Source organism: Phascolarctos cinereus, unplaced genomic scaffold (genome assembly GCF_003287225.1).
Source record: "Phascolarctos cinereus isolate Bilbo 61053 unplaced genomic scaffold, phaCin_HiC Scaffold_1;HRSCAF=81, whole genome shotgun sequence".
Taxonomy (NCBI): Eukaryota; Metazoa; Chordata; class Mammalia; order Diprotodontia; family Phascolarctidae; genus Phascolarctos; species Phascolarctos cinereus.
The window spans coordinates 20,268,753-20,279,207 of record NW_027555514.1 but is presented as its reverse complement, the minus strand read 5'-3'; the positions used below and the strand labels follow the sequence as shown (position 1 = coordinate 20,279,207).

Below are 10,455 nucleotides of genomic sequence, written 5' to 3'. Positions count from 1 at the left end.
ACCGTGACTTTCCCAGAACATAGAAAGGATTTGACTAAGTGTCTCTTCAAGACAACAAATACATGCCAAAGACACTAACAAAGACTTCCCCTTTCTAAGATCTTTTGTTTCTTCTCTTCCCTGCCCTCCCCCCCTTTTTTTTTGGTGAGGCAATTGGGATTAAGTGACTTTCCCAGGGTCACACAGCTAGTAAGTGTTATGTGTCTGAGGCTGGATTTGAACTCAGGTCCTCCTGAATCCAGGGCCGGTGCTCTATCCACTGCACCACCTAGCTGCCTCTCCCTCCCCCTTTTTTACCGTATAAAGAGAAAATGCAGAGAAATACAGGTTTATGGAGCTCCGCAGGAGGAGGAAATCTGGTGCCTTTCGCTTGGGGTATGAAATAGAAAAGAGCAATAGATTTGGACTTGGAGAACCCGGGTTCAAGTTCTACCACAACTTCCTTGACCTCTTTGGGCCTCTGTATAAGGAGGAGGTGGCTGAGATGACCCCAGAGCCTCTGCTGCTATGATCTTCCTCAAAAAGCAGATAGCCCTTTGTATTTAGTGGGCTGTGACTAGAAACAGAACAGTCAGAAGGCATTTCTTGCATTTGGGCTCCAGACAACAAACACCCTCCCCCTGAGAGCAACACTGAGTGTAGTCCACATTTGCAGGATGTGTAGACAGGTGGATAGAAGCCAAGTGGATAGGGAAGGGTTGGGGGCAGGGGAAGACTTTTCTCTAGACCACCCTCTGGTAGCTTTCCGTTTTAAGTAATTCTTGCTAAGGAGGTGCGAAATTCTCCTGTTTTGGTGCTGCTGAAGAACAGAAAGTGATATCCACACCCTCAGATTAGGCGTCCTGGACCAAGCCCTAAACTGTCCCACCCTAGGTATAGCCCCTCCCTCCCAGAGTTGTTGTGTGGCCAGTGCCAGGCACATAGTAGGTGCTTAATAAATGCTTGTTCCCTTCCCTTGTCCTTTTGTAGTTGAGAGGTTGTTTTTCTAAGATCAGGCAGGGAATCAGTGGCAGCACCAGATTCCAAGGTCTGCATCGTGTCCTGCGCCAAGCATGGTGACTTGCATTCAATCAAGCTCTGTTGAGCTCCTACTGTGTGTCAGGCTCAGTGCTAGGTGCTGCGGGTATAAAGGTCGGCCTGAAGCTGTCCCTGCCTTCAGGGAGCTCCGATTGCACTGGGGTGGGCAGAGAACCAGCATGGTCATAGAGCAGGGGGAGGTGTGGTGGGACGGATCCCTGACTGCCATCTCATGCAAGCCCTGGGAGCGATCACGCAGCCCCACCACTCCAGGAAGGGAAGGAGGAGAGAGCACCTGGGGGGAAGGGTCTTCTGGACCCCCAGCCTTCCCAGATGGGGCCAGGGGAGAGGGTATGCAGGTGAGAAGAGAGCCCCCTAGTGGCCGTGGACTGTGATTCCAGTCTAATGTTCCAAATTCAGCATTCTTATAAGCCTCTAACTTCGAAGCTCCCAATTTAGAACCCCCTGCATATCATAGGAATAAGAAGAATTTGTGACCTTGGATGAGTCACTCCATGACTCAGTTTTCTCATCTGTCAAAAGAAAGAGATGAGAAGTCCTCCAAGATTCCTCCTAGCTCTAATATTTTAAGTTTTAGGAGCACAATTTGGACACCCCTTTGACATAAAGAGATAAGGAAGGCACAAGGTCTTGAATGCTGTCGGCTCTCACCCAATGTTCATTTTAGCTGACAAGTGATCAATGGCAATAGAGTTCCCAAGCGTCCCATTTTTCTCCAGTGAATATTGTCCTAAGTGTTTTAGGTTGGGTGCTAAAAACCAAAACCAAAACCAGAGAGGCTGTGGCACCTTCGCAAGCCAAGGAAAAGAATGCTGAGTCGCAGGCAGTGAGTCATCTGTTCCACTCAGTGTGGCTCTGGCTCCAAGAGGCCCAGAACATCTGAAACATGTCCGTGGTCAACTTCCTCCTGGATGGGGCAGAAACCTCAAGGACAAATTTAATGTGGCCTTTAGACCTAGGAATCTCTGGGTGTGTCACAGGATTTAGGGCTAGACATCATTCAAAGCCCTTGTTTTACTACTATAATCCACCCTCCACAGAGCTGCCAAATGGATATTCCTCCAACATGGATGGGACTGTGCCACTCCCTAGCTCAAGAATCCCTGGTGGCTTCCTATGGCCTCGAGAAGGAAGCATCAACTCCTCCGGCTGGCTTTCAAGCTCCTACAAAATCTGACTCTTCCATGAATGTCCAGCCCCATTCAGTCCCATATATACTTCCATATATATACTCCCATATTCTCCTTTCTAGTGTTCCCCGGAGGGGACATGCCCTCCTCCCATGGCCCAGATGTTATATGGGCTGCCTAGAATGCTTCTTCTCTCCTTTACTTTCTTCAAAGCAACAGCTCACAGGCTACCTCCTTCAGAAGGTATTTATTCGTCCCACAAACTGGAAAGGAGTCTGGAATTGGAGCTGAGGACCTGTGTTCAAATTCTGCCATTGCTGACAGATGCCTGTGTGACCTCAGCTCTCTGGGCTTTGAATCTTCATCTGTAAAAAGAAGATGACTTTTGAGGTCCCTTCTAGCCCTAAATCTGTGATTCTGCTTTCTAATTTTGTGCACATATGTGACACACATGCATCCTTATGCACGGCCTCTGACTACCACAGAGTCCATAGAATGTGAGCTACTTAAATAGGGGCTTTCTGGCCCCAATGCCAAGCACGTCTTCAAGTTCCTTGAATTCAGGGTCTTTTGTTGTGATTGGCGGTTGTCTTTTTCTGCCTAGCTTCTAGACATCTAGCAGGGGCTTACCATCTATGGAATTACAGCCTGTTTTGTGCCGCTGGCTCTTCTTTAAGTCTACAATAAATTTAGTTTATAGCTTCCAAAGGTGCCTTGCTTGTTTTTCTTCCCATTCCCCCCCTCCCAACTCCATTAAAATGCTTTAGTGTTCTTTCTTTTTCTGCACATTTATCACTGGTCTCTCTCTTCCAACTCCACAGCCACTGGGAAAAAATTAAAAGAAAGAATTAAAACCCTGCATAGTAAAGGGAACCGAATTCCCACTTTGGTCCCCATCTAAAACAGCATAACGACAGTTTATTCTGTGCTGGAGGCAGGATTTGAACTCAAGTCTTCTTATTCCCATTGTATGGCACTGAGGGAAACTGAGGTCCAGTGAGGGGAAGAGATTTGCCCAAGGTCACACAGGGGGTCAGTAGCAGCTCCAGGATTGAATTCAAGTTCTCTCTCTCCAAACTTATTTCCCTCTGTACCATCCCTAATGTCCTCCCTTAGCTGGTCTCCGGAGGAAGCCCGTCCAAGCAACAGGGTCCAGGGAAAGGGATCAGGAGGAGCTCTCTCTCAGAGCTTTCATGAAGGTCAAAGCAACAGGCCCAGTGTTCCTGGGGGGCTTGCGAGCGATCCCCTGGAGGGTGGCACTGCCCTTCCAGGGCAAGGCACAGCCCAGGCCGGATGGCGAGTCAGGGGGCGGCTCTTTAGCCGACTGCGTCGCTGACATCCACACGGGGAACAAACACCCCAGGGGGCTGCTTTGTCCCAGGACCCGCCCAAGCTGCCGCAGATCTCTCCCACTTGGTGCTCCTCCCTCCCCGCCCCCGCCCCCGCCCCCGCCCCTTCCCCCCTGGCACCCAGCCGCACTGCTGCCGCTGCTCGCTAGGCTGGCAGCTGACGGACGCTGGGGCCACCGCGCTGTCCCCAGCTCCTGCAGCCTCCGCCTCGGCTGGGAGTGGCCCCAGCTGTCTGGGGACCCGGGGGTTGGGGTGGGGGTCTTTGGTCACGTGGGCCAGGGCCAGCTGTTACCTGAGGGTGGGGGTGGTGGGAGAGCAGGGAGGGGGGCGGGGAAGCACCCGCAAGGCACTCGGGCAGTTTCTGCTACAGCCACTGCAGCCCGGGCTTCCGCCGCCGCCGCCGCAGCAGCAGCAGCCGCCGCCGGGGAGCCCAGAGACAGAGCGAGCCGGGGAGAGAGAGAGCGTCCAGCCAGGTGAGCCCTCGGTGCAGAGCATCTCGCAGGGGCTGCTGCCCGCGGGGCACGGAGCAGCTAGGGGCCACTGTCCGGTTTACTCTGAACTGGAGCCCGGGGCGGCCCCTTTCCCCGCGGTTCTCCCCCCACCCCCATCCCTTCCACCCTGGTTTTGGTCCTCAGTCACGATCACGATCAGACTGCCGTGGCTGTATGGTTGGTATGCGTGCTACAGCTCCGTTAGACCGTAGAGGGGGAGAGAGACTGGACAGCCAAGCAAGGACCCTGGGCCCTCCTTCAACCCCACTGCCCCTCCTCCCTTCTTTCTTTCCAAGGTACAGCTCCCCAAGTTGCATCTTTGTGGGTGCGTGGGCAAATGTCGCTCCGTGTGCGTGCCGTCCATCCTTTCGTGCTTCTCCTCCTGCATCCTTCCTGCCCTCCTTGCCCGCCCCATTGTCCTCCCGGGTGTTGCGGGGGGGGGGGAGGGGAAGAAGGCTTCGCTTCTGCATCCCCCGTGTTTGGCCTGGCACAAACAAGCTGTCCAGCCACCCTCTCCTTTTCCCGAGAGTTCCCGTACCTGTCTGGAGGACTCTAACATGGCTGCCTAGTCTCCCCTTACAGACCTCCTGCCCGTGCCCTTGACCAGCCTACCTCACACTCCGGGCTTCGTTTGCTGAGTTTCACTCTGGAGCGGATTTAATGAGCCCGGAGGCCATTCCCGCCGTCTGCCTCCCACCCCCATGCCCCTGGGGTCCCCTAGCTGTGCTGTCGCAGAGACAGTGGGCAGCAGACATTCCTTCCCCTTCGCTTCACCTTGGGGTGCGCCTGGGGCTGGGGCTGGGGGATCCTTGAAGGGCCGGCCCCTGGGCCCTGTTGCATGTTTGCGCTTGAGTGAGTGGCGGCTCATTCACTGCCCTCCTTGTCTTTGCATCTAAGATTCTAGCCTCAGGCTGCCTGGGCCGCCCCTGCCTTCCTGGAGGGGTGATGTTTGCGGTCCTTCCGAGCCCAAGGAAAGAAGAAAGAAAAAAGTTTTATGTTTCATGATTTTGAAAACGTGAGTCATGCTTAGAGAGGGGGTGAACATCAGTCACGCCACGATGCCTTTTAATGCTGGCGTCACTCACTGGCAAGGCTGACTCGGGGTTTGAGTCTGGCATTTAGGGTTCGGCAGGGTCCTTGGATTTTCTGTTTAAATACAGGAGCCTCACAACCGCCTCAGGATATCTTTGTCACTTATATTTGCTGATGAGAATATGGTGACTGCCTGTGCCTATCCTGCCCAGATGATGCAGCATTTTGGGAAGAAATTTGTCTTAACAATTCAAAATGGCAGCATGCTAAATCAGTTGTTTTTGTTGTTTTTGTTTTTTTTAAGAGAAACGGCCAGTTCAACGTCAATATATTTTCCATATGGCATTAAGCTTCTGATGGAAAGACCAATAGCTACCCAACACATTTTTGCTGTATTCAGCAGAGAAGTCAGAGGCTGCTTCTTGCAACGAGGCTCAGATTTTAGGAGAGGGATAGGTTTGAGGTGGGATGCTAAGTGTGTGTATGTATGTGTGCAGCCCGGTGGATGGAGGTTTGAACCTGGAGTCTAGAGGATTAAAATAAAATCCTGCCTCAGACACTGAGTGGCTCCTAGCCCACTCTCAGGCTCAGTTTTTTCCCCTTTGTAAAATAAGATAATAATAACACCTACTTCTCTCAGCTTCTGTATCTTCATCTGGAAAAGGGGGCAAATAATGTTGCCTACTTCACAGGACTGATTCCAGGATCAAATGAAATAACACGGCACAAGTGCTTAGAGATATATATAAATGCTCATTATTGTTATCAAGTCTTGGCTACCCTAATGACTTTTCCCCTCTTCCAAAGCACTAACCCTCCAATGTGAAGGAATTAGAACTGGAAAGTCCAATCATCTAGAGATCATCTAGTCATTTTCTAGATAATGAAACTGAGGCCTAAAGAATGGGAATGGCTTGCCCAAGGTAGCAGAACAATCGTGGAACAGAGTCAGGATTGGAACTCAGGTCTTTAGACTTGGAGGCTGGTGTTCATTCTGCTGCTCAGTGAGCCTCCTGTGCTGTGGGATTTGACTGGCCTAGATGCTTAGTTTCTTTGAGTGAATAAAAAGTTGGTTGGTTTGCTGACCTGCTGAAGAATAACTTCTGTATTAAATTTGCATACCACTCTCTCTAAGGTTTCTTTCCTTTCCCTCTGTCTTTTCTCTTGTATATTTTGTTTTACATATTTTGACTCCTTTATTAGAATAGAAGTGTCTGCATGATAGGGATGTTTTTGCTTGCCCTGAACATAGTAAATGCTAATAAATGTTCATTGGATGATTGATATGGGATCGGATGCTTGTTTGTTCTTACACTTTTTTTTTAACATGGAATCTGGCCTTCTTTGTCAAGTAAGAGGTATCATTTAGATTGGGCACCATAGATTCATTAAACAAATATTTATTAAATACCTACTATGTAGCAGGAATAGGAGTAAAAAGACCAACAGGAAATGGGCCTAGACTTCAAGCATCTTATGTTCTTGGCAACATGCACACAGACAAATCAATAGAAAATATGTACAAAGGTGTTTTTTTTGGGGGGGGAGGGGACACTAACAATTGGAGGTATCAGGAAATGCATGTAGGAGATGCCATTTGAGCTGAGCCCTGAAGGGAAGTTCCGGGTTCCAAGTGACAAAGAAGTGCCTTTCAGGCTTGGGGGGGACAGCCTGTGCAAAGGGAGATGAACTGTGTGTCCAGGGCCCAGCAGGTGGGAATAGACAGTCTGTGGCGGGGAATAATGTGACTTCGGGCCAGAAGGATAGGCTGGGGCAAGAACATAAAGCGCTTTACATATTTGATAGAGAAGTTGGTATTTTAGCCATCAGGAGTCCCTGAAGTTTCTTGAGCTGGGGAGTGACAGGGCTATTATGTGATATTAGCACATACAGCTCTCTGAATGTAGGTAGAGTATCTACAGTCAAGCATCATTGGACTACTTGGTGTGTTTTCCTCATGGAAGGGGGATTAAAGTATTCTATTAAATAGTTCAACTCAACAGACATTTATTAAACCTACTACTTATTACAGTATATGACAGATTCTCTGTTCAGCAATGGAGATTCAAAGACAAAACAGAAATAGTCCTTGTCTTGCCAAGGAGCTTACCTTAAACTGCAGCATACACATGATTTAAATAGATATAGGGAGAGAGCACCTAAGCCTAGGAGGATCCATTACATTAAACAGGCATTTCTTGAATGCCTACTGTGCACCAGGCACTGTGCTGGGATATAACCCAGGGACTGCCTCGGGTTTGTATTTGCACCCTTAGTGGTGAGCAATTTGGGGATATAGTGCTTAAAAGGCTTTTGACACAAAGGCAACACCTGCCCTCAATGAGCTCATATTTTATCTAGCAAACTTATGCATTTACATAGTGGAAGGATACCAAGAGAGACAGTATATTGGAGTAGATAGAGGGACGGCAAAATGTGTGTTTGAGCCTTCCAGTTGATGCATCCCAGCTGAAGGATTAAGCTCTTAGTGCATGGGGAACTTACTGCTAGTTAGAGAATAATTGGTGATCTACATTTGTGGAGAAGGTTTTCTCATTAAGAGCTCTCCACATGCAGAGAGAGAGAGAGAGAGAGAGAGAGAGAGAGAGAGAGAGAGAGAGAGAGAGAGAGAGAGAGAGAGAGAGAGAGAGAGACAGAGACAGAGAGAGAGAGAGACAGAGAGAGACAGAGAGAGACAGAGACAGAGAGAGAGACAGAGAGAGACAGAGAGAGAGAGACAGAGAGAGACAGAGACAGAGAGAGACAGAGAGACAGAGAGGCAGAGAGAGAGAAGGAGAAAGAGAGAGGAGAGAGAGGAGAGAGACATAGAGACAGAGAGAGAGACAGAGATAGAGAGAGAGAAGGAAAGAGAGAAAAGGAGAGAGAGACAGAGACAGAGAGAGACAGAGAAAGACAGAGACAGAGAGACAGAGACAGAGACAGAGAGAGAAGGAGAGAGACAGAGAGACAGAGATAGAGAGAGAGAAGGAAAGAGAGAGGAGAGAGAGACAGAGAGAGAGAAGAGGAGAGAGAGAGACAGAGACAGAGACAGAGAGAGACAGAGACAGAGAGAGACAGAGACACAGAGGCAGAGAGAGAGACAGACAGAGAGAGAAGGAGAGAGACATAGAGACAGAGAGAGAGACAGACAGAGAGACAAAGAGAGAGACAGAGATAGAGAGAGAGAAGGAAAGAGAGAAAAGGAGAGAGAGAGAGACAGAGAGAGACAGAGAAAGACAGACAGAGAGACAGAGACAGAGACAGAGAGGCAGAGACAGAGAGAGAGAGAAGAGGAGAGAGAGAAAGACATAGAGAGAGACAGAAAGAGAGAGAGAGAGACACACCACACAGAGGGAGACAGAGAGAGAAAGAGAGAGAGAGAGACAAAGAGACAGAGAGAGAATAAGAGAAGGAGAGAGAGGGAGGACAGACAGAGAGAGACACACACACACACAGAGACAGACAGAGACAGAGAGAGAGAAAGAGAGAGAGAGAGAGAGAGAGAGAGAGAGACACAGAGAGACAGAGACAGAAGAAGAGAGGGAGGGAGAAAGAAAGAGATCCAAAGAGACAGACAGAGATGACAGGTAGACAGATGTCAGGGAATCAGAACATCTGTATAGGAAAACGCTATTTCTTTATCTTAAATTCTGGATGCTTTGAGCAGTGTTCAGAATGCCTCCTCTCCTCACCTGCCTGTCTTAAAATCTTTGTGCCCCCTTCTGAGCACGGTTCAGGTGCCGCCTCTCACAGAGGCCTTCACTGAATCTTTCGCCTACTTCCTTCTTGAAATGAGATTACCTGATGATATTGTAAATGTGTTGCATGTTCCCTCATGTAGAAGTTAAGGTCCTTGAAGGCAGGATTGGTTTGTCCCGTGTCATCTGTGTCATCACCAAGAACACAACCAGGAGCTTTAAAATGTTTGAATTAAATTGTATCTTAGGATGGTTTTCTATGGAGTTTAATCTTTCATCTATGCATTCAAGAAAGCATTTATTAATCACCTACTATGTACCTGGCACTGTGCCAGTGCCTGCCCTCAAGGAACTTAACATTTTATTGGTGGAAAACAACCCATACAAAGAGAAGTAAATAGAAATGGATACCAAGTAAATGCAAAATCATTTTGACAGTGCAGAGGGGAGGAGAGAACTCATGCCTGGAAAAATCATGGGAGGTCTCCTGTAGGAGGCAGCATTTGAGCTGAGCCTTGGAGGAGGTTGGGGAGTCTAAGAGGCAGAAAACGTTTGTCTCTGTCATAGCCTTTGGGGAGGGAAGAAGGTGTATTTTGAGATTTCATTTTTAAAAATAAATAGGGCTTGTAGTATCTTTGGTAAAAGATCTTTTTCTGAGAAACCAAAGGGAGTCACAATAGTATGTCTATTCATCTAAAGCAAGATAAAAGCAAAAGGTAAATACCATAAATAATCCAGTAGATTTTACAATGGTTCTTGAGGCAGCCGTGGTAAGGACGGTGATTGATTCATTTTCGGGCAAGCCTGAATTCTTCACGCCTAATTTGAGTCAAATGGTTTACAAGTTGCCACAGAAAAATTAAGCTGGGGTTAAGACTCAAGAGGAAATGGAGCAGAGCCACATTTATGGTTGGCTGTTCTTTGTGCCTCTGGAGGATGGCAGTTAGGCAGGAGGGGCAATCCTGAGAGAGGGAAGGTGGAGAGGTTGGGAAAGAGATGCTGAGATGAAGAGGGGGTAGATGGGAGAGCTTGTGGGGTTTGTGCTTTTTGATAAAGGAAGGAGTTCACTGGTTGTGAGGGTTGGGGCATGAGTGGGTGGAGCAAACCGAGGGCTCGAACAGTCAGTGTCATGGAGCTAGAGCTAGCAGTCATCTAGTCCAGTGTCCTGACATGGTTCTTCACCGTCTCCTTTGTCTTTCTCTGTGCGTCCTCCAGCCTGTCAATGCCTTGACCAAAATGTGGTACCCAGAGCTCAGGATAATGTTCGATGGGGATGGTCAAGGGATGAAAAGTTGGATTTCTCAGCAGTGGTCTGGGGCAGGTTGGAGTTGGAGGGCATCCCTGCTCAGTGATGGGAATGTCCTCAGTGGGCTCCGTGGGCTTGGGCTAGACTCAAGGAGCACATAATGTGGGACATCCTTATGTGGCAATTGGTGGGCCTGTCAAAAGTCTTTCACCTTGGCAGACTCCATTGTTCTAGAGAGAGCAGTACCAAAGAGGCTGGTCATGGCATTTGGAGCATCAAAAGATATCCATTAGTTCTTTGGAAAACTTTCTCAGTGACTACTTACATCTTAGCATTAAGATGAGATATAATTCTATCTGATAATTAATAGCTTTTCAAATATTTATATAGTGCTTTAATTTTTGCAAAGTAATTAAATGAATTTCTCACTTGATCCTCACAACAACCCTGGGAGGTAGGTGCTATCATCCC

General features: G+C 48.4%; 1 protein-coding gene across 1 annotated transcript in view; it reads left to right on the top strand.

Moving 5' to 3' along the window:
* Positions 1 to 3,837: 3,837 nt before the first annotated feature.
* The window catches only part of SCRN1 (secernin 1), a 63,416-nt gene continuing 56,798 nt past the window's right edge, over positions 3,838 to 10,455 (top strand). The window contains exon 1 of the mRNA XM_020993345.2: positions 3,838 to 3,990. The gene's annotated coding sequence lies outside the window, so the exon portion shown is untranslated. The remainder of the gene's footprint in view (positions 3,991 to 10,455) is intronic.